Source organism: Thunnus thynnus, chromosome 8 (assembly GCF_963924715.1).
Source record: "Thunnus thynnus chromosome 8, fThuThy2.1, whole genome shotgun sequence".
NCBI lineage: Eukaryota > Metazoa > Chordata > Actinopteri > Scombriformes > Scombridae > Thunnus > Thunnus thynnus.
The window spans coordinates 19,935,155-19,955,407 of record NC_089524.1 but is presented as its reverse complement, the minus strand read 5'-3'; the positions used below and the strand labels follow the sequence as shown (position 1 = coordinate 19,955,407).

At 39.2% G+C, this 20,253-nt stretch overlaps 1 protein-coding gene across 2 annotated transcripts in view; it reads right to left on the bottom strand.

The window, feature by feature from the left end:
* Positions 1 to 19,440, bottom strand: part of agbl4 (AGBL carboxypeptidase 4) — a 434,053-nt gene extending 414,613 nt beyond the window's left edge. For both annotated transcript variants that reach the window (XM_067597035.1, XM_067597037.1), the window contains exons 1-2: positions 19,383 to 19,440; positions 18,932 to 19,004 (exon numbers count right to left, since the gene is read on the bottom strand). The gene's annotated coding sequence lies outside the window, so the exon portion shown is untranslated. The remainder of the gene's footprint in view (positions 1 to 18,931; positions 19,005 to 19,382) is intronic.
* Positions 19,441 to 20,253: the final 813 nt, after the last annotated feature.

The window sequence follows — 20,253 nt, the reverse complement described above, 5'->3', positions numbered from 1 at the left end:
TCAGCTCGCAGGGGAAGGTCAATAACCTACAGCCTCTCAAATCCACAACAGCCTGCATATGGGGATTTCAGTAATATTAGAGACAGATATGACATAGAGTGCTAATCAATACATCACGTCACAATTGTGACTGGGAGAGCTAACTGTACAGTATAAAATGTGCTCCTGGTCATGTACAATATTTACTTCAGGTAACGATCTGTAGTATTTTCACTCTATAGCCTAAAAATCAGCTGCCTATTGAGAAGTCAAAATTGTATCCTGATGGGGAAAACTTTGCTGCTCAAGTGTTCACCTGGACAAAACTAGCATAACATTACCTGTTGCTCCCTGATTAAGTAAAGAGACTACAGCTGAGTCCTAAATCCACACTACACACTAAATCTGAGCAGGGTTTGAGTATGTAGTGTTCACACTAGAAAAGTGACAAAATGAAGTCTGTATGCAAACTAAAACATTTGTGCTGGACACTCAATTGTTTACTCTACAGCAGGAGCGCGATTTGTGACGATTTGTTTAGAAGCCAATCATGGTCCAGTGTGCAACTTACACAAGTGTGATGCCGAAACTTGAAGCCTCCAGTGCACATACACTGAGAATGGACTTTATAGTGAACAAAGAGACATCTTGTGTGCAGCAGTTAAACTTTTGAGATGAAATATGTTTGAATATTCATAGATTCTGGAATTTTTAATGAGGGAGAAGGAGTAGATGGCTTTTTAAGGATTTTAACATGGTAATTATACTTTTTGTGTGTGAAAACCATATCAGACACACATTGTTTTTAACATGTGTCTGGAGGGGATCTTTAAGTGTTAGAATTATAAGTGCAAAATGAATGCTCTGTATACAGTAGTCCCATCAGAAACTCCCACAATGGAATGAAAAAAGTATCTATGACATGTACACTGATTTCTGCTTACAATGCAATGCACTGCATTTTAGAAATGCAAAAATTACCATCGTTCGACTTTACGCCTGTAAATGATGGCACAAAATGATGATTCATTGGTGTCAAAAATCCCCCCACGCCCCCCTTTCAAACTTCCCACTTTCAGAAGATGAATGTGAAAACAACCTTTAGTATCAAACAAAAGTGTCAAACTCTGCACATACATCATTCTGCACAGTGAGGCTCAAACATCCAAATAAATATAGTGCACAGCCAAGTTTCCCACAGTGCAATGCTCATAGTAATAATTGAAAATGATGCTAAGACAGTGCTACATATATCTTGGAGAACAAAAAATAAGTATAAAATCCTTAAAAAAATACATTTTGCCTTCTCTTTTAGTTTAATTGGCAGTGGCATTCCAAAGTCATTGTTGGATTGACACCTGTCAGCACATATACAGTATTTTAGCATTTCCTGTTTATAACAGCAAAGCATGTTGATCTTTTGTACTGCAAAAACAGTATAAAATGGCAATGTAGTATACAGTACATACTGCATATAAAATATAGTATGTAACTGTGTAAACATAAGTGACCATCAATCAATTGAAAAGTGAGGGAAAGTAGTGAAATAAGCTACCTAAACGCTCCACTGACTTGCATGGAGGTAAAAGGACTGTAGCATAGTGTTCAGTTCAATTTAGAAAAGAAAAAGTTCACCAGTGATTTGGGGATTCTGTGGGTAGGTAGGTGTGTACTGTAAAATATATGGCTGAGGGTTCATAACCTCACCCATCATGGCCCTCTCTGTACAGTGCATGTATTGATATTAAAGGTAAGGGTTAGGGTAAGGGTCAGTAATAGCTCCCATACCCTGCTCCTTTCCTTGGAAAAATCCCCTGCCTCATGCAGACTGATACATTTTCATGTTTCTAGCAGCAGCAAGACTAGCTTGTTTGTAATAAATGAAAGAGGTAGTGGGTTGTTAACTTGACCAACAAAAACTACTACAAAGAGGCACAAAAAACAGCGACCCCTACTGAAACACAAGGGAAAATGATGCAGCAGAACGGTCTTTACTATTTAACTGACAAGCGATCTCACAGTAACACACTGCGGGAACACTACAGCAATATCCAATTATCACCAAGCATGTCACAATATTAGATCAACAATGCATTTGCGAGTTATCACTTTGAAGAAGACGTTTAAAAAAAGAAGTTCGACAGACCAGACAGACAGATATCCTGTGATTCCATGACAGCTGTCTTCAACAAAAAGGCTTCTGTTGTTGGTGTTGTCTCAGTATCTCAGGGGCAGAAACTAACACTTCACAAGCAATTCACATGTTTGCTCACTTCATTAATTTGATTTTGTCCATTTTTCATTCAATAAAATTCAACATTAAATGCGTATTCTTTCCTTCAGTGCTTTGGAGGTAAATATTTGACCAGCTGGTCTGTGTTTTTGATGTTCATTTCCTCTTTCATACCAGTCTCTCTCCCTCTCTCCATCAAACCCTTCTGGGTACCAATTAGGGCTCAAAGCTGCTGCCGTGTGTGTGCATAGGTGTGTGTGTTTGTGTGTGTCTCACTGCATGTGTGATAACGCCAGCTCAGACAACAAGCTATAGGCTACCTGTCAACAGGCACTTCAATGCTCACCATCTGCTCATATTGCAAAATGGTCTTCATTTACCCAGCAACCAACACTACCCTCCACATGAAAAAAGGAAAAAAAAGCAGAAAAAAAAAAAAGCAGAGCGCTGATTAAAAAAATGTTATAATTGCCTGGTGATACTCAGCACAGTCGAGAAGAATCTTTTGTAAGACCATAATCGCCATACCCTGTGTGTATGTGTATGTGTGTGTGTGTGAGAGAGAGAGAGAGAGAGAGGGAGGGAACAAAGTAGTGTGTGTTTGTGTGAGTGTGTACATGAGTGTGTGTTTGAATGTTACATATTTGTGTCTTTCACGTTACTGCACGAGTTCATGCTGCAACTGTGCTGCTAAACCTCAGGTTACTGTTGTACATTGGCTTCTGACATCTCCTAATGCTGATGTCCCTGTGCTAATCAATAAATTGTTTAATAATGATGACGGTGCATATTAATCAACTGACATTTGACATCAACTGACTGACATTTTGAAAACATCTTTGTATATGTGCCAGGGTTAGCTCGACACATAATTTGCACCCGTGGTCCATAGAGACTGCAAACAAAGCGTTAGGATAAGTTGTTTATCTTCCCCAAAACCACATTTACTCACATTCAAGTGACAGAAGCCCTCTAGTAGCTGTACTAATTATGACGAGAGCAAAGAAGGAAATCAGGCAGCATTAAGACAAACAAAGTCAGTGTAGGGAGGAGGTCGTTTCCCATTTTAACTGCAACTCCACATTGTTTTTTAAAAATTATTATCATCCTAAACTAAACTAATCACATATTGTAGCCATGACAGCGAAGGTCCCCTAACCTTAAGAAAGTAGTAACTTTAACTCAAATTGTAACCATACTGTTGTCAAATCCCAAAATGTATTTATTTCAGATTTAAGGGCATCAGATCAGAAAATGCTTCTATGCATCATTCTGGAGTACATGAACAAAAGATGTATTTTGTCATTTAATTTGGAGGACTTGTTGATTTTGTAATATCCCTGTTATAATAAATTACAGTGGGTTTTCATCTAATGTCAATGTGATGCTTTTAATTAGAAATTGATCAAATCATCCATAAGCTGCAAGACAGTCAAAAGCATTCTGCCTGGAGTATTATATTATGAAGGTCACAGTGTGTTCATTGTGCCTTTTTGTTTGTCAGCTCAATTTGGATTAGTTTATGAAAAATTTAAGTATAAAGCAAAATGTAACCAAATACACAAACAGTGCAGTGATGCACTTGAGCTAAAATATTTAAAAAAACTGAAAGCGATTGCCCTTTCTCCCCTCGTTCTGCCTTTCTCTCTCTCTCTCTCTCTTTTCAGTATAATGTCATGCAGACATACATTGCCGCCAGCCTTTAGGCCATGGGGATTGAATACAGCCTGTATTTATAGAGGGGGCGATCTGTTCAAACATATGTTCCCCTTAACAAAGTCATCAATGTCAAACCTTGCTCTCTAGGGCTCCACTAATGCTACATTTAGCTTTGCATGCATAACATTAAAGGCAGCTGGACAGAAAGTCTTGGAGCTGGAGTGAAAGCTAATAAGATACGTTGTTGACCTTCCCGGGTCCCAATAATTACTTCAATTATAGGTCAAGTACGCTTTGGAGAGCGTGTGTTTGTGTTGATGTGCAGAAGACTGAAATAACTATTACCGTGGACAAAATATTATTACCCCAGTGTGTACTAGACGGTTTAATTTTAATATTGATATGCTTATTGTATACACATGCATAAAGAAGTTTAATTGGCACAGGCTGCAAAGTCACAAGAAAATTATTCCTGATCTTATGGAGTTATATAAGCTAAGAACCTTAGCTACAAATTATATACACTTAAATTACCACTCACCATTTTCCTAACGATACCATACATTTTTAGGTAGGTCAGTCCACCACTGAGATATCTCAGCAAAAGTTTGAGGAATTGGCACAAAATTTTGTACACATTCAGGTTTCCCCAGGGATGACCCTTAATGACTTTTATGATCCCTTGACTTTTCCTCTGGCGCCACCATGAGGTTGACATTTGTAGTTTTAATTAAAATGACAACTATATGATGGATTGCCCTGAAATTTGGTACAGACATTCATGCTCCCCCCAGGATGAATTGCCAGAACTTTTATGATCCTTTAACTTCCTTCCTGTTGACCTCATCAGGTCAAAATTATAATTTGTCCAATACTTTGGTTACAACTAAACCTGAAAAATTAATGAGACTCCATTCACTGTACTTTGTGCTTCATGCTAAATAGTTAATGTTAGCATGCTAGCATGCAAAACTAAGAAGGTGATCATGGTAAACATTATACCTGCTAAACATCAGCATGCAAGCATTGTCATTGTGAGCATGTTAGCATGTTGATGTTAGCATTTAGCTCAAAACACCACTGTGCCAAAGGACAGCCTCAGAGAGCTGATTTCTTACCCTACAGGCAGCAATTGGTTTCAATTCATGTCACTATAGTATGAAAATCAAGTTAGATTTTTGCTATCACAATAAAAGTTTTGGCATAATAAATACCCGTTTTATGCTTTTATTAAACAGAAAAGTGTTAAACCAAAATATGTTTCATATTTTAGATTCCTCAAAGTAGTCACTGTTTTCTTTGTACCTGGAATGCTTTTCCAACAGTCTTGAAGATGTTCCCACATATGCTGAGCACTTGTTGGCTGCTTTTCCTTCACCCTGCAGTCCAAATCATCCCAAACCATCTCAGTTGGGTTTAGGTCAAGTGATTGTGAAGGCCCTATCATCTGATACAACACTCAATCACTCTCCTTCTTGGTCAAATAGCTTTTACACAGCCTGGAGGTGTGTTTCGGGTCATTGTCCTTTTGAAAGACAAATGATGGTATCACTAAGCACAAACCAGATGGGGAGGAATTTCGCTGCACAATGTTGTGGTAGCCATGCTGGTTAAGTGTGCCTTGAATTCTGAATAAAATCACCAACAGTGTCACCAGCAAAGCCCCCCCTCGCCCCCCCCAAACACACACACACACACACACACACACAACACCACACCTCCTCCTCCTCCTCCATGCTTCACGGTGAGAACCACACATGCAGATACAATCCATTCACCTTCTCTGCGTCTCACAAAGACACTGCAGTTGGAATCAAATGTCTCGAATTTGGACTCATTAGACCAAAGTACAGATTTCCACTGGTCTAATGTCCATTCCTTGTGTTTCTTGGTCCAAGCAAATCTCTTCTTCTTATTGGTCTTCAGTAGTGGTTTCTTTGCAGCAATTCAATCATGCAGGCCGGATTCTTGCAGCCTCCTCCCAACAGTTGATGTTGAGATGTGTCTGCTCTTGAACTCTGGGAAGCATTGATGTGGACTCTAATCTCAGGTGCTGTTAATTGGCAATTTCTGAGGCTGGTTAACTCTAATGAACTTCTCCTCTGCAGCAGAGGTAACTCTTAGTCTTCTTTTCCTGGGACAGTCTTCATGAGAGCCAGTTTCATCGTAGCATTTGATAGTTTTTGCAACTGCACTTGAAGAAACTTTGAAAGTTCTTGAAATTTTCAAGATTGACTGACCTTCATGTCTTAAAGTAATATCGGACTGTTATTTCTCTTTACTTAGTTGAGCGGTTCTTGCCATAATATGGATTACTACAGTAGTCGAATAGGACTATTTGCTGTATACCAACACTACCTCAGCACAACACAACTGATGATCTCAAATGCATTAAGAAGGCAAGAAATTCCACCAATTAACTTTTGACAAGGCACACCTGTCTATTGAAAAGCATTCCAGGCATCTACCTCATGAAGCTGGTTAAGACATTGCCAATAGTGTGCAAAGCTGTCATCAAGACAAACAGTGGCTACTTTTGTTCTTTAATGGAGAAAATAGTACAATTAAAGAGAAACCATAATTGAATGAATAGATGTGTCCAAACTTTGACTGGTACTGTATACGATTTATGGTATAGAGTTGAGTAGTAGAGTAGAGTAGCAACACCAGCTGTCAGAGCCCACAAAGGACCTGCGAGGAGGAGAAACTTTTACTGCTGCTGAGAGAAGAGCCTCTTCAAAGCACAGGTGTTGGAAATACTATTAACCCTCCTGGAAATACTGGAAAACTATCTTAAGTCCCAAAAGGTGTTTGGGAGATTTCCCACATGTCTCGGCAGTAGGTGTAGATTGCGGGAAAAGAGCAGGTTCAAGGCTGCCCTGAGCAACACTGAACAGCAGATGAGCACAGAGACCTTCCACAGTACTACACAGTAGAGCAACCCTCTCTCCTGAGGGCCATAATTTGCACATAAAGTCCTAATGCTGGCCTTCCAACACCTCCAGCAGGTCAAACTTGGCAACAAATTGGCAAGAGAGAGGACAGTAGAGAGTAGACTCACTAGATAATGTACAGAAACAGATAAACTACTACCATAAAGGTGGATGCTGAGGTAGAGGACAGAGAGAAAGACTAGCAGAGAACAGAATGGAAAATGAGGTCCACAATTACTGAGCTAGAAATGGAAATAAGACATATTTCAGAGACACACAGGTACACAGAGACAGATAAACAGATGGAGACAGGCAGTGCAGACTAATTAAAAGATAGACACAGTTTTTCTTGTGTGTTTCGAGAACTTTTACACACTTTTTATAACGAAAAAGTTGAAAGTGTTTTTTTTTCAAATGTTTTTATCTGACAACACCAGAGGCCGGTATCAAGAAAGTTCAACTTAGTCTGGCTTTCTCTGGGTGCCCTGGCTTCACTGAGCCTAACATTGGTGATCCCGGATAAGATGTGTTTTCATATTTGTAAGTTAGATAAGAAGGAGACTTTAGCAGGAAAACTAAAGTGGGTTGTTAAAAGTCTGATGCTCTTGTGTTGTGTAGCAGGCTGCTGTATGGCTGAAATAACTATATTCTGTCAAATTAATGAAAAAATAGGGGTCCAAATTTTTTAAATAGAAATGTCTCCCCTTTGGTTTCAGAACACAGGACATGTGATCCACAGAGTAGGTATGCACGCATGCCAAAAATAAAATGCCATTTCATTTCAGTTGGACTTTAAAAGTGTTTCAGCTGCCAAAGCAGACAGTAGAGGAGGGAGCATAAGTAGTTCATCTGTGATAAGTTCTACCTGACTGAAATGCTGCATTTATAATTTACTGGCAGCTAATTAACAGTGTGTGGATTTTTTTTTTTATAATAAAGGACAACACTCAATTTTTGTGATTGACTAATTAGTGATCTGACTACTCAGTAGGCAGGCAGTTGACAAGTTTTTATCTGATCCTCTGAAGTTATCCTGCCCTGGAGCAGGTTAGCTGTGCAGCATAGGTTATTGTGGTACCCCCATTAAAAGTGAGCCAGCTCAGTGATACCAGAAAACCGTAGTTAAAAGGACTAGTGTGTAATATTTAGGGAAGATCTATGGGCTAAATGGAAAATAATATTCATAAGTATAATCACCTGAAAATAAGAATTGGTGTGTTGTCGTCACCTTAGAATGAGCTCTTTATATCTACATAGGAAGCGGGTCCTCTTCCTGCCATACTGCACCGCCATGTTTCTAGAGTAGTCCAGAATGGACAATCAAAACACTGGCTCTAGAGAGGGCCTTTTGCGTTTTTTTGTGATTTTCAAGAGTTTCGCAGTCACCGTAGGTTCTCTTACATGCTTTAAAGGGAGGGGTTGAGGAGGAAAGTATTCAGTTGGTTGCAATTTGCAACCTCACCGCTAGATACCACTAAAACCTACATACTGGTTGTTTAAGCCCAAAGATAGCTGGATAACCCACTGATCTCGCTGCGTGATACAGCCCCCAGGAAGTTGTGATGGGACTTGTCACAGCCCTTACAAGAAAGAAGTAGTTAAGAATACAGCACTGGCCCGAATAGAAGACAATATTTTTTTCCTGGAATTTACATTTGAAAAAGTGGGGGTCATCTTATATTCAAGGTCCAGACAATTATGTGTACACAACATCAGCTATTCTTTTTGAATGGAGAAAGTATGGGTGTTGCATAATGAGTTGTTTGTAGCCTTTGGCTCGCAAGTGTCTTTTCATAGTGTGTTCATAGAGTTAGTCAGCCCTAAAAGTGTTTCCTTAGCTCAGTTTAACCTTCAGGAGTTTTTGAAGGCTTGTGTTTTTCTGCCACAGAGGAAATAAATTCATGCTGAGTGAAAACGAGTCCAGAGGGTCTACTGACGTCTTTACTGCAGAAATGGAGCAAATCATCTGTCAAACCAACAATTACCACTGTCACAGATGATGAGAAGCTCTAAAAAAGACAAAAAGCCAGTCTGAAAAAATGACAACTGTCAGTTAAAAAAAATCTGACCGCTTCCAAGAGCCTGACAGGAGAGAGAGTGAGTATGAGACTGATACATATGTTACACAAATGTGTGTTTTACATTCTGCCTTTAAAAAGGTATAATTTTACTTAGACAAGAGAAAAGGCTTCCAGAATGAGGACACTCTTCTCCTTGGAATAATAGTATCTCAAGGAAACTTTCCCAACAGGATGAGTGTGAAAGTGTGTTGCATATCAAAAAGTCATTTTTCAAAAACAGGTCATCTTACAAATGGACCAATACGATAATATAGAGATGCAAAAGACGATAATGGTATCCAAGTTCAACTGTGATTCAAACAGTTACTATGTGTAATCCACCACCCAAAATTATAAAATTCTCCTGAACCCTTTCATAAGTCCTCCCAACCACACAAATACTCAGATTACCCCTATAACATATTAATCGGGATATTGTTAAAATAACTTTTTAAGGAAATTACAGTATAAGTGGCACTACTGGGCTTACACGACTGCGGTTGTTATTTTAGTGACTTTAAAGTGCATCAACTATAAGGCTTACATTTGAAATAGTCATTGTCAACTTGAATGAAGGCATTTTATGAAGTCATGTTTATTCTGCCCATTTTAGATAACAGATGGCTTTTCATATCATTAAATGAAAGGTGGAGATGATGGAGAAATTCTTTGCTTAGGTGCACAGTTTTTACCAGCACGCACTGATAGCACTCTCACTTGCTCTCGTCTCTTTTAGTTCAAGCACTTAAGTGAAATTATTTACATATTCCCACGGGAGGACTCCTCTGTTAAAGAGCTGATGCTTTCATTCCATCTAGCCATCTCTCCTTTTCGTCCATTGCTCCATTTTCCCTCCCATTAATACAGCCCCCCTCCACATCTTATGAAAGAAAGTGTGAAGTAAATTATTCCTACACTCTTTGCAGTGAGCACCAGCTGCTTCTGCTACAGCTGTGGAGAAGACACAGGCAGTGGTTGGTTTTTTCTGAGCAACCAGCCACTTAAAAAAAAACAACAACAAAAAAAAAGCAGATTTAAAGAGATTCTTGCAGTCGAGTTTTTTTTTTTTACATCTTTCTTTATCTTTCTCTGAGGCCACACAGAGCAATAATATAAAACCTCACAACTTTGAAAGCTCTGTACATCAACATGACATCCACAGCCCACAGGCCTTGCTCAGACTTATGTATCAGCATCCCTACACTTGATGACCAGATTCTCTCCAAGGACTTTCGCTCAATCTCTCACTGTTTTCCACGAGCCTCACTTCAACTATCTAGGCATGATCACGCTGAGCAGGGGACACTATCTGCCTTGCGTGCCCCATGGCAACATCATGCAGTATGTACGCATCTCTCTGTGGATAATGTGCTTAAAAAATGCCCCCTGCCTGCCCTTGTTATTGGAAACCCTCTCACGATGAATAATGACAGACATCAGGGTGCCAAATGTCCCGTGCAGGACACTGTAGGCATTTCTCTGCTAACAGGAGGGGAACAACATCTGTTTGGCTGCTGAATGCAACGCTGATTCATCAGTCTCACAAACACACCTCGTCTTAAAGTCACAGTCAGCTGTTTCAAAAATGTACTGAGGGGTGAGGTTAATACAATGTCAATCAAATGGCGTAAACACGGGCACTAATGGCAAATTCAATCATAAATAATCATAAGGATATGATGGTTAATGACAGGGGGAAGAGATCTTGCTGCTATCACGTAGCTCGATTGATGACTGTACCTTTAATCACGATTTGGCTCTGAAGCAGGGCGCTGGTCTATGACTACTCTGAAGGACACTCAGCCTGATGCAAATTCCCCATGAGGGGAGAAAATTGCAGACATTTCATTTTAATGCCCCAACACTCATCAAACTTAGAAGTTGCTCAAAGTTTGCTCTGATGCTGAGAGTAGAGGTGGAGAGGGTGCATGTGACCCATAATAGAGGAATGTAAGAGACATAGAGGAGCTGCCAGCCTCTTTTTGTCATCTTGAAGGGGCTTTGAGGATTAATATTGGCCTCTTTAGTCTGTAACCTTCTTTAACCTCCTTCATTTTGTTTACCCCAGCGTCTGACAGGTCAGGTCATACCACATGTGTTGGAGAAAGGGGATAAATCGAGTGTACAGTTTGCATGTTAACAGACTCTGTGCCCTGACACCTCCTCAGTGGAAGTCGTTTTCACAAGGCTCATTTTGAATGAAGGCGTTTAATACAAGTCAAAAGTGCGAGAGGATTTCATTTTGTATTCCTGAATAAATCTGCAGGGGAAGGATTGCGGAGAGTGAGGAACTGACATATGAATGGAGAGGAGAAAATGTATGCCTTGAGGAAGTAGAGTGGAGAGAAAGAGACAGAGGGGTAGGGTGGGGGTAGAATGGGGCAAATAAGCATAAGTCATTTGGAGTAGCCTTCCCTGTTTCAAAGGAGCAATCTCTTCCATCTGACAGGTAATGATAGTACTGCTTTCAGCATAGTTTCCCCTCTTGCTTTCCACTTCTTCTCACATCTAACCAGAGTTCACTACAATGTAAAACCAATCAAGATTTTCTGTGAGGTCAAACGTGCTAAATAAGGGAGGAGAAAGGGAACTTTTCAAGTTATCTATCTGACAATCTCCAAAAGGTGGAGAACTAACTTCTTAAAATATAAATTAATAAAAAAAGAGGACCCACAATTAACTTTTCTAACGCTTTCTCCTAGAAATTATGCTCATATCCAGTACCAGTCAAAAGTTTCCATTGAATTTCCTTCCCATTCTCTTGAATGAGAAAGTGTGTCCAAACTTTTGACTGGTACTGTACTACTAATTTAAAAGAAAAGTTTGTACGGAAACATAATGCAGCCCAGATTACGTGTTTTTTTTAATCAACATAATGAGGAACCATTGTTAATGAACATATCTGGCAAGTCACAAAATGTGGATACTGAACATTTCAGTTAAATGTTCACTGACAACATATTTCATTTGTTTTCTGCCAAAATATCTGCTCTTACAAAACAATATAGCAAGAAATGTATTATTAAGCAGTTTTATGGTTATGCTGAGGCACTCAAATCACTTGGTTATATACAGAAAAAGTAAACAGTAACTTAAAGCATGAGACCAGATGTGTATACTTTATTCACATTTAGTCAAATCCACAATCTTTTCCTGACATTAAGCAAAGTGCTTATGGTGCCTAAACTAACCATGCACAGGAGTCAGGATGTGAACCCTGGTCTCCGACCTTTGTTTTCATTTATTTTTACGTGCAGTGCACAAAATATTCCATTCAAAAGTGATATGTAACCTTGTGTCCACTGGATTTACTAATCAACCTCTGTTAACATGTCTACACCTGTTATTTGCATGGTCATTCTTTAAATGTATATGCACTAAAGAGAGACAGTTCTTTGACTTCCAGCCAGGTGCACCTGCTTGGTGAATACACTGCACATGACCTTTAAACAGGTATAAAAAGCCTCAATAATCTGACCCTGAACACCACGATGTTGTGATAGCTTGTTGGAGTGATGGCATCTGAACAATTGTGGCTGTTGGTGGTCAGTATGTTTGTTTGTTTGATGTTTATTTGTATAGGGGACAAGTATGTAGCATGAACAATCGCCACATACCACAGCATTCTTAGCCTAAGCTAGTTTGCAGTGCCCTTTCCTATATGGGCCTACAGTTCACCAAGAAAAAGGTTATATAGCACCAACCATGGAGGTGTGTCAGCCAATGAGTTTATCTCTCAGTTTAAAGAGACAGTTCTACTTTTGAGAAATGTTTCTACAAAAGGCTACTGCTGACTCTCGTCCTCATTTAATCACAGCAAACACTGACAATGGATAGATGTGGAGATGATAGTCTGCACCAAATTGAGAATCCTGTGTTTATTTTTATTCATGAAATCTCTGTTTGTCTTTCAATCAAAAAGCCATGATGCTCTTTCTCTCCTCTCTCTGTCTCCCTCCATCTCTCTTCCCGTCTGTCTCCCCCCTCAGGCCAAGATGCCTCTGTCCAGGGAACAGGCTGTTTATGAGCATCCCCACTGGAAACCCACTGATAAATGTCACTGTCTGCAGCAAAATTAAACATTTAGTGAGAGTCCTTGGAACGGGCTTAGGGAGAACAGTAAACTAGCATATCCTCGGGTTCTCTGCTTTTTTGTTGTCTTTTCATGTTTTTTAATTAAGAGAGGTTTAACAGAACATCAGCGTCCACCAGTGCTGCTGGCTTGCATTTCCTCGTCCTCCTCCTGAGTTTTATCGTGTTCAAGGAGAGAGCAAGGAGGAGACCGGCTGGAGAGGGACTGCGAGCCAACTGCCTCCTACTTTTGAACAAAACTCACTAACGATGCTCTATTAGTTACTTTAGTTTCATCCTATTTCTATTCATCCCGGAAATGGCTTTTGTTGAGTATCTCTTCACCCATGCCCTGTCATTTATTGCATTTGCATCACAAAGAGTAAAACACATTTTCATAGGCGTCTCTTTTCCTGTTGTCTACAGATCTGAGTGTTTGACTAATGGCCTAAGAATGTTTCCTTGCTCTCAGCTGCAGATGCATCCCAGCACCCACAGCAGCCATTTAATGTCTCAGTCTGCGCCTGGCGTTTACGGCCACGAATCTTAAAAGAGGCCCTTTTCCAGAATTACTGCACATTGAGGTGTGGCAGAGAGGCAGGATGAGTGCTCTCGGGCATTTTAGGAGACAGGTGTTTTATGTTCAGTGTGTGCGTGTGCACGCGCAGAAGTTTGTCGAACGGGGTGTATGTGTGCCCGCAGATTTGTATGTGTGTGTGTGTGTGTTGCGTGGTCTGTTGAAGGCCTGACAGAGGTAATCACTCAGTGAGATGGAGGGACGAAGCAGCTTTAAACGCCGACTCTGTTTTAGGCTTCACTGCATAACCAAATAACGCTGTGTGTGTCGCAGAGGCTAATAAGGCGTATTCCTTTTCCGAACAGCTCAAGGAGAAAATAGCCTTCCTGCTTTGAAAAAAAAATACTTTTATGAGATAGACTTTTCTTTTTTTCTCTCTTTTTTTTTCTTCTAAGCTGACAAATAAATTGCATGCAATTTTAATGGTTTTTCTTCCTTTCCGTGCTGTCGGGAGTGGAAATGACACATTTCACTGCCCCTGCAATGTCTTCATATGGGTATTTATCAGCCCCACTGACTCCTGGCTGTGTTAATAATCCCATAGCACTGGTGTAATGGATTCAGCCAAACCCTTGCTTTATCCCAGGTATCCTCCCTTTCTCCCACTAAATCCACAGATTATTACAGAAAATACTTTTTCTCTCTTATACTTGTTCTGTCAAATTAGCTCTTTCAGCATCCCGGCCCTTTGGAGGAATTACAGGACTTATTTGGTTTTTGCTGAATTCTGGATAATCACCGGTTCACTGTGGGGTTTTAGACTCGGGGTTTTAGAAATGAAGCTCAATCTATCTCCCTTCTTCTCTTTCTATGTCTATCTCACTGAGCTTAAGTCCCCCCACCCCACCCCCTTTTTTTTTTTTTACAGATGGATCCTATGACTAAAGGTTGTAAGAGATGCTGTTAAATTGTTCATGTCCACATGACTCAAAAGGCTGTCTTTATAGTTTGTATCTGTTTTATTTTTTGTGTCTTAAAACCAGTTTGTGAGGAACCTGTCTGTCAAATACACAACCTGGTATTATATTGTACAGCATAATGTGTTTGCTGGACAACAGTATGTGAAGTCTGGAATTGACATTTGACCAGGGAAATAGAGTTTATAAAGCCTGAACAATTTAAATTGGACTTAAAGGGTAGGTTCACATTTTTCTGGTCTTAAAACTAGACTCACATGCCTATATATACACTGAAAGATATAAATTGATACATTAAGAGACCTCCTCCTAATGCAATTTTAATGTAAGTGATGGGGGACATAATCCAGAGTCCTTGTTCTGTGCAGAAATGCATTCCAAAGTTTATCCATGGCTTATTTGAAGCTTCAGCAGTCTGACTTTATCATATCAAACAGTTATCTCCCAATGTTACAGCCTTTTTAGTGCCAAATTTCCTTCTCCATCTTTTTTGTTTCCCTGGACAGTGTTTCCTTGCTGAGCTCCAGTGGAGGAATAGTAACAGTTTTGAAATGGATTTTTGCATGGAAAAAGGACTGTAGATGATATGATATTATGATGATTATGATGATGATGATGATGATACAATCTTGCCTGTATAACCCAGCCTTTTCATCAGCTATTTCATTTGTATTTAATCTTATTTATTTTCTGTTTCAGCTCCTTTAGTGACCTAAAATGTGTGTTATTGGATTAGTGTACACATAATATTTACATTACTACCTTCTATACTACACTTTATCAACTCATATATAAAGCTAGTTATTGTTATTTGTAATGGCTTGTCATTACATTTTTCTTGTCAGAAATATTTTCTCAATAAATAAGGCAGTCTGTCTATGTTTTGTCTGTCCATATATCTCTCCACTCACTTTCGCATTAACTTGTTTGTTCTTTCTCAGTCCCTTTCTGGCCTCTCCTCCGCTATCTATCCATCAATGCATTCATTTATCTCTGTATAGCAGTTTCTGATGACTAGAATCCAGCACAATGCCTTGCTCAGGCAGGCAAGGTCTATGGATGTGTGATGGAGTGCTCCGCTCAGCAACCTGGCAGCAACGTGAACAAATTGATTTTCTGACAGATTAAAAAAGATTAAACCAGCCATAAAAACAAGCAGGAAAGTGCTTAATGGACCATATGTGCACAATAAGCTTTCATATGTATTCTTTTCCCGCTTCTCCTCAGGCCATCCATCTTATTTACACTGACAGGTCACAGGCCATGCTAACGTGACTGTCATGACGTGCTGGACCGTGTCCTTCATGTTATTTTGTAAAAAAAAAACAAAACAACTGGCATATTCTATAATGCCAACAGTACATAATGACGCAGGTAAATGCATTTTTCACTTTTTTTTTTACATGCCTTTTTGTCTGCTCACTGTGAGTCCAGTTGTGTGCATTCATCAGGTTTACATGAATCAATCTGACTGGTCAACAACACATTTCAATCCTATACACACAGCCACAAAGTTACTATGCCAATGTCTTTACAAACAAGATCTTGCTTTTTATGTCAGCCTTCATCTGCTTTTTAAGATATTTTATGGTTCAGCATTAGGGGTACAAAAATTGGTTCATCACCACAATCACTGATATTCTACAAATGGATCATGGCAGCAAAATCGTTAGCTGATAAGCCACCAGTACATTTTGTACAAGGGATAACGAAATGAGTACTGAATGCATGGTCTCTCCCGTAGTTTGACATCACATAATATGGTGTTAGCTAGCTGAAATGCTGAAGAACATAATCCTCCATGTGATTTAATACCCACCAAGTATAACTATTTGCAGATTTTTACTAAAGGTTTTCTTTCAAGTGAAAACAAAGCAGAAAAATAATATTTTTGACCTTTCTCTTCACATATTCCTGCAAAACAGTTACAGATCCTCTTGGGATTAAATATGGATAAGTCCATTAATGGTATCTTTAAGTCTCTCTAACATCTGAGTCACACTGTCTCTGCTTGCCAGTTAATTAATCTACAACTAATGAATGAATCTACAACTCAGCAACAGTCGATGGTTAAGACATTTTTGTTGCTGTGCAACAAAAACAATCAAGCAACAATACACAACCCCATTAATATATGTGAATGTAAATGAGAAACAATACTAAATATAATAAATGTTTCATAAGCCTATTCAAGTCACTTGTGGCTATTTTACCTTTTAACAGTCTTTCCTGCAATACACCAAAACCAATCCAAATCTGGATGTCAATCAGGTGTTATCTGGGTTACTATCAGACACTGCTCCATGTGAGACAGCACTTCCTGTAAATGCTTTACAATAAAAGCCTTCCTGTGTTTTGTTCATTTAAAGATTTTAATGTAAAGCAGCCAAAAAAGTGTTCAGTTCAACAGCAGATCTACATATCAGCCGATTTTGTTACAGCTCTGATTGCAAAAGAGAGGGAATCAGAAAACAGTGAGGCTGTTATCTGTTACATGAAAGCAACATGAAGTATAAGAGTAGATGTGAAAGACAGAAATAGACATTTCTCTCATTTTCAGGCCAGGCATAGAAAAAATGTCAACAGAGTGAAAGAGGGGATGGTTTTAGGATATTTTAGCATGTGAAAAGTACCAAGAACCAACAACTCAAATCAACTCGAACTCAAAGTTGAGCAAAATAGCTAAAGTCTTTTGTTAGGGCTCAGTTTCTGTCAGTAAAGATGAGCTAACGTTAATATTTGGCTCAGCCTCTGACTATGACCTGTGTCTGAAGATGTAATTAACCAGTAATTAGCCAGGCCCAGAGTGTGAATCCCTCATGATTGAGTTCACATTAAGTTTACACAAGTCAAAGGGATTCTGGAGTTCAGTCCGACTACGTTCACTTTTAGGGTCAGAAGAGAAATTAAAGAATACATGTCCTTTTCAAACACATGTCTTTAAATTCCCCAGTTTCCTTGATGCTACTGGTCAAGTGCATTCGGCTCAGAGGCAGCATATGTATTACACCAAAGCTTTCCAGCTGAATGGACATTTCGGTTTCATATTCTGTGATCTTCTCAACCTCTGAGCTGATTTTTCACTATGACAGAATGGACACAAATATCAGCAGGAACCGCAAACCAAGAGTGTTAAACCTCACAATTTATGCACTATTATCTGCTGCTGTTTAATCACTGGATTTACTGCGAAAACACACTGAATAAACAGCTCTCTTGGCCATTTCCTGTAATTGGACCATCAAACATCAGTGCTGCAACAAGACAGCAGACACACAAAGCACAGTTTCTTTGACAAAGCAAGCTCAGCAGGACAATGTGTGACCGCTGGCTTTGAAGCTGGGGCTTATAAACACTTTGGGAGAAAACGTCACCTCCCATGTCATCAAGTGTTTTTCCAGTATATGCATGGAGACATGAAGACAAAATGAAGTTTCGGGGAAAAACAATTGCCATTTTTGTCAAATTATTGTACCTTTCAAATAAATTAATAGACTGTGAAAAAAATATGGACATAGTCACCGTGACATAATCCATTGGTTTGCAGACTGCCGTTTTGAAGCCTCGAGTTTAGCGATTTGACCGTTGCCATCTTCGATTTTTGGAGCCAGAAGTGACCATATTTGGATGAGAGGGTGCAGCTGACCCTAGGGCTAGCTGCTAGCTTGGTTAGCACTGTGCATTTACAGTCTATTAGCCCTTAACTGTGATAGGGCTAATGCTAATTTTCACTAGCGAAAAACAGGCCTAAAACCATTAAAACAAAATGTACTTACCGGAAAAACTGAACAGCCGACTCCTTAGAGGGTATTTTAGTCCGACTAAACACTGAACTTTGTAGGCAACTAAAATGTTACAATTAACTTTTATGAACTGAAAACACACCATGAAATAGCAGCAGCTACGCCTATACTCTGTGAATCTGCAGTTATGCCATGGTTACGCCATGTAATCAACATTGTTGCTGTGGTGGCAACTTGTCAATCACAAAGTAGCCATGCCGTAAAGCATACACTGCTTTATCATCTATTTTACTCTAAATTGGGCCATAATTTACAAAATGAACATCATACTGTATTGAAGAAGACTTGAAACTACCGATTGAGACCATAGACTCATTAGGAAACAGTTTACTGAGGTAATAAATCAAGTGAGAAGTGGAGTCATTTTCTCATAGACTTCCATACAATCAGACTTCTTTTTGGAGCCTGAGGAGTTGCCTCCTGCTGGCTATCAGAAAAACAATTCAGGTTTAAGGCACTTCCTCATTGGCTTCACGTTTCTGTCTGGGAACTACCTGTTTAACAAAAACCAAGATCTATACATCATACATGCAGTCAACAAACTCTCTGCTGCTACATGCTAACACTTTAGCACAGGCTTACTATATGTTGAGTGTTTGGCAGCTGGAATTTCAAAAGTGCAACACTTGACAATGTTTAGCAGCTCTATAGTTAAATTGACAACTGAATAATTAAGTCTTTTGAGTATGAAACACTCACCCACTGCAGACTTTAAACAGTTGAGTTGAACTTGGTCTCAAACTGAGCAATCACAACAGCAGACAAAGATGAACTGTAAAAAAGTTTCATAGGTCTATTTTACTGCACCATTTTAAAAGTGTGGAATACACAAAATGTCAATGTAGTAGCACTGTATACTGCACACAGTAGAAACCACTACTTTACATACTCAAATAAGACTTTTGGCTGACTTATCTGACAATAAAATGATGATCACCTAATTCAAAACTATGTTGGTTCTTCCATGTAGATTTTAACATGATTTCATGGGAATTCCCTGTTATAAAGATTCTTTTCAGATTCAAGTATATTTTTTATATTAATTTGTAAGTATTCAGTAAACATTTATAGGGGAAACAGCTCTAATAAACAAAGTGTGGACCAGTGAGTTAAAGGCAGTTTACTAGTAGAGGTCAATAAACAGGCTTACAGTCATCAATGGGCAGAACTGGCAAACAAATCCAAGGGAGTCTGAGGCAGGAACTCAACCTTGTCAGACAGGGTGTGGATTACAGGTAAAAGCTAGACCAGTACAGACATTATGCAACACGGACACACTAGCAACAAAACAAAGGAAACTGGGACTTCATATACTCTGCAGGTTAACAACCAATTGAGAACAGGTGTGCAAGCAGGTGACTGGCAGAGGAGGGAAAACAGTGCAACTAGTGGAGAGGTGAAGTATGACAGGGACTTGGGAAAAACTCCATAAGAGAAGTTGGTACAAGGACAGGAAGGAAATTCTGAGGCTTATAGGAGGACAAAGGAGATCATCAAACAGACACAGGCAGAATCACTGTTAAAATTATAATAATCAATATAATATTAACCAATAACCAAAAGAGAAAAGAGACGGGTTTTAGGCATTTTGAATGATTTGTGTCTCAAACTCAAAGTGGGAACTTATCCCAAACGGTGGAAGCAAAGGCTCTACACATAATTATGTTAGAAATAGTTAAACAACCAGCATCAAGAGAGTGTAAAGGATATAATGGAGTAAACATGGAGTGATAAGATTGAATACATAGAGTGGAACCAATCCATTTCAAGTCTTGTAAATCAGAGGGATTTTGAAATTGGCTCAGGCATGTAGGCCTGTTAATAGCCAGTGAAAAAGCATGACGATAGGTGTAGTACGACCAAAGGTCTTAGATCTAGTAAGAACTCTGGAAGCTGCACTTTGGACCAAATAAAGAATCCCTTGTTGCTTTCATCAGAAGGCAAGAGAAAAGTGCATTTCTAGAAGTTTTAAAAGCATCTACAAGGATTTTGGGATCTGTAATTGATAAATGAGGCAGATC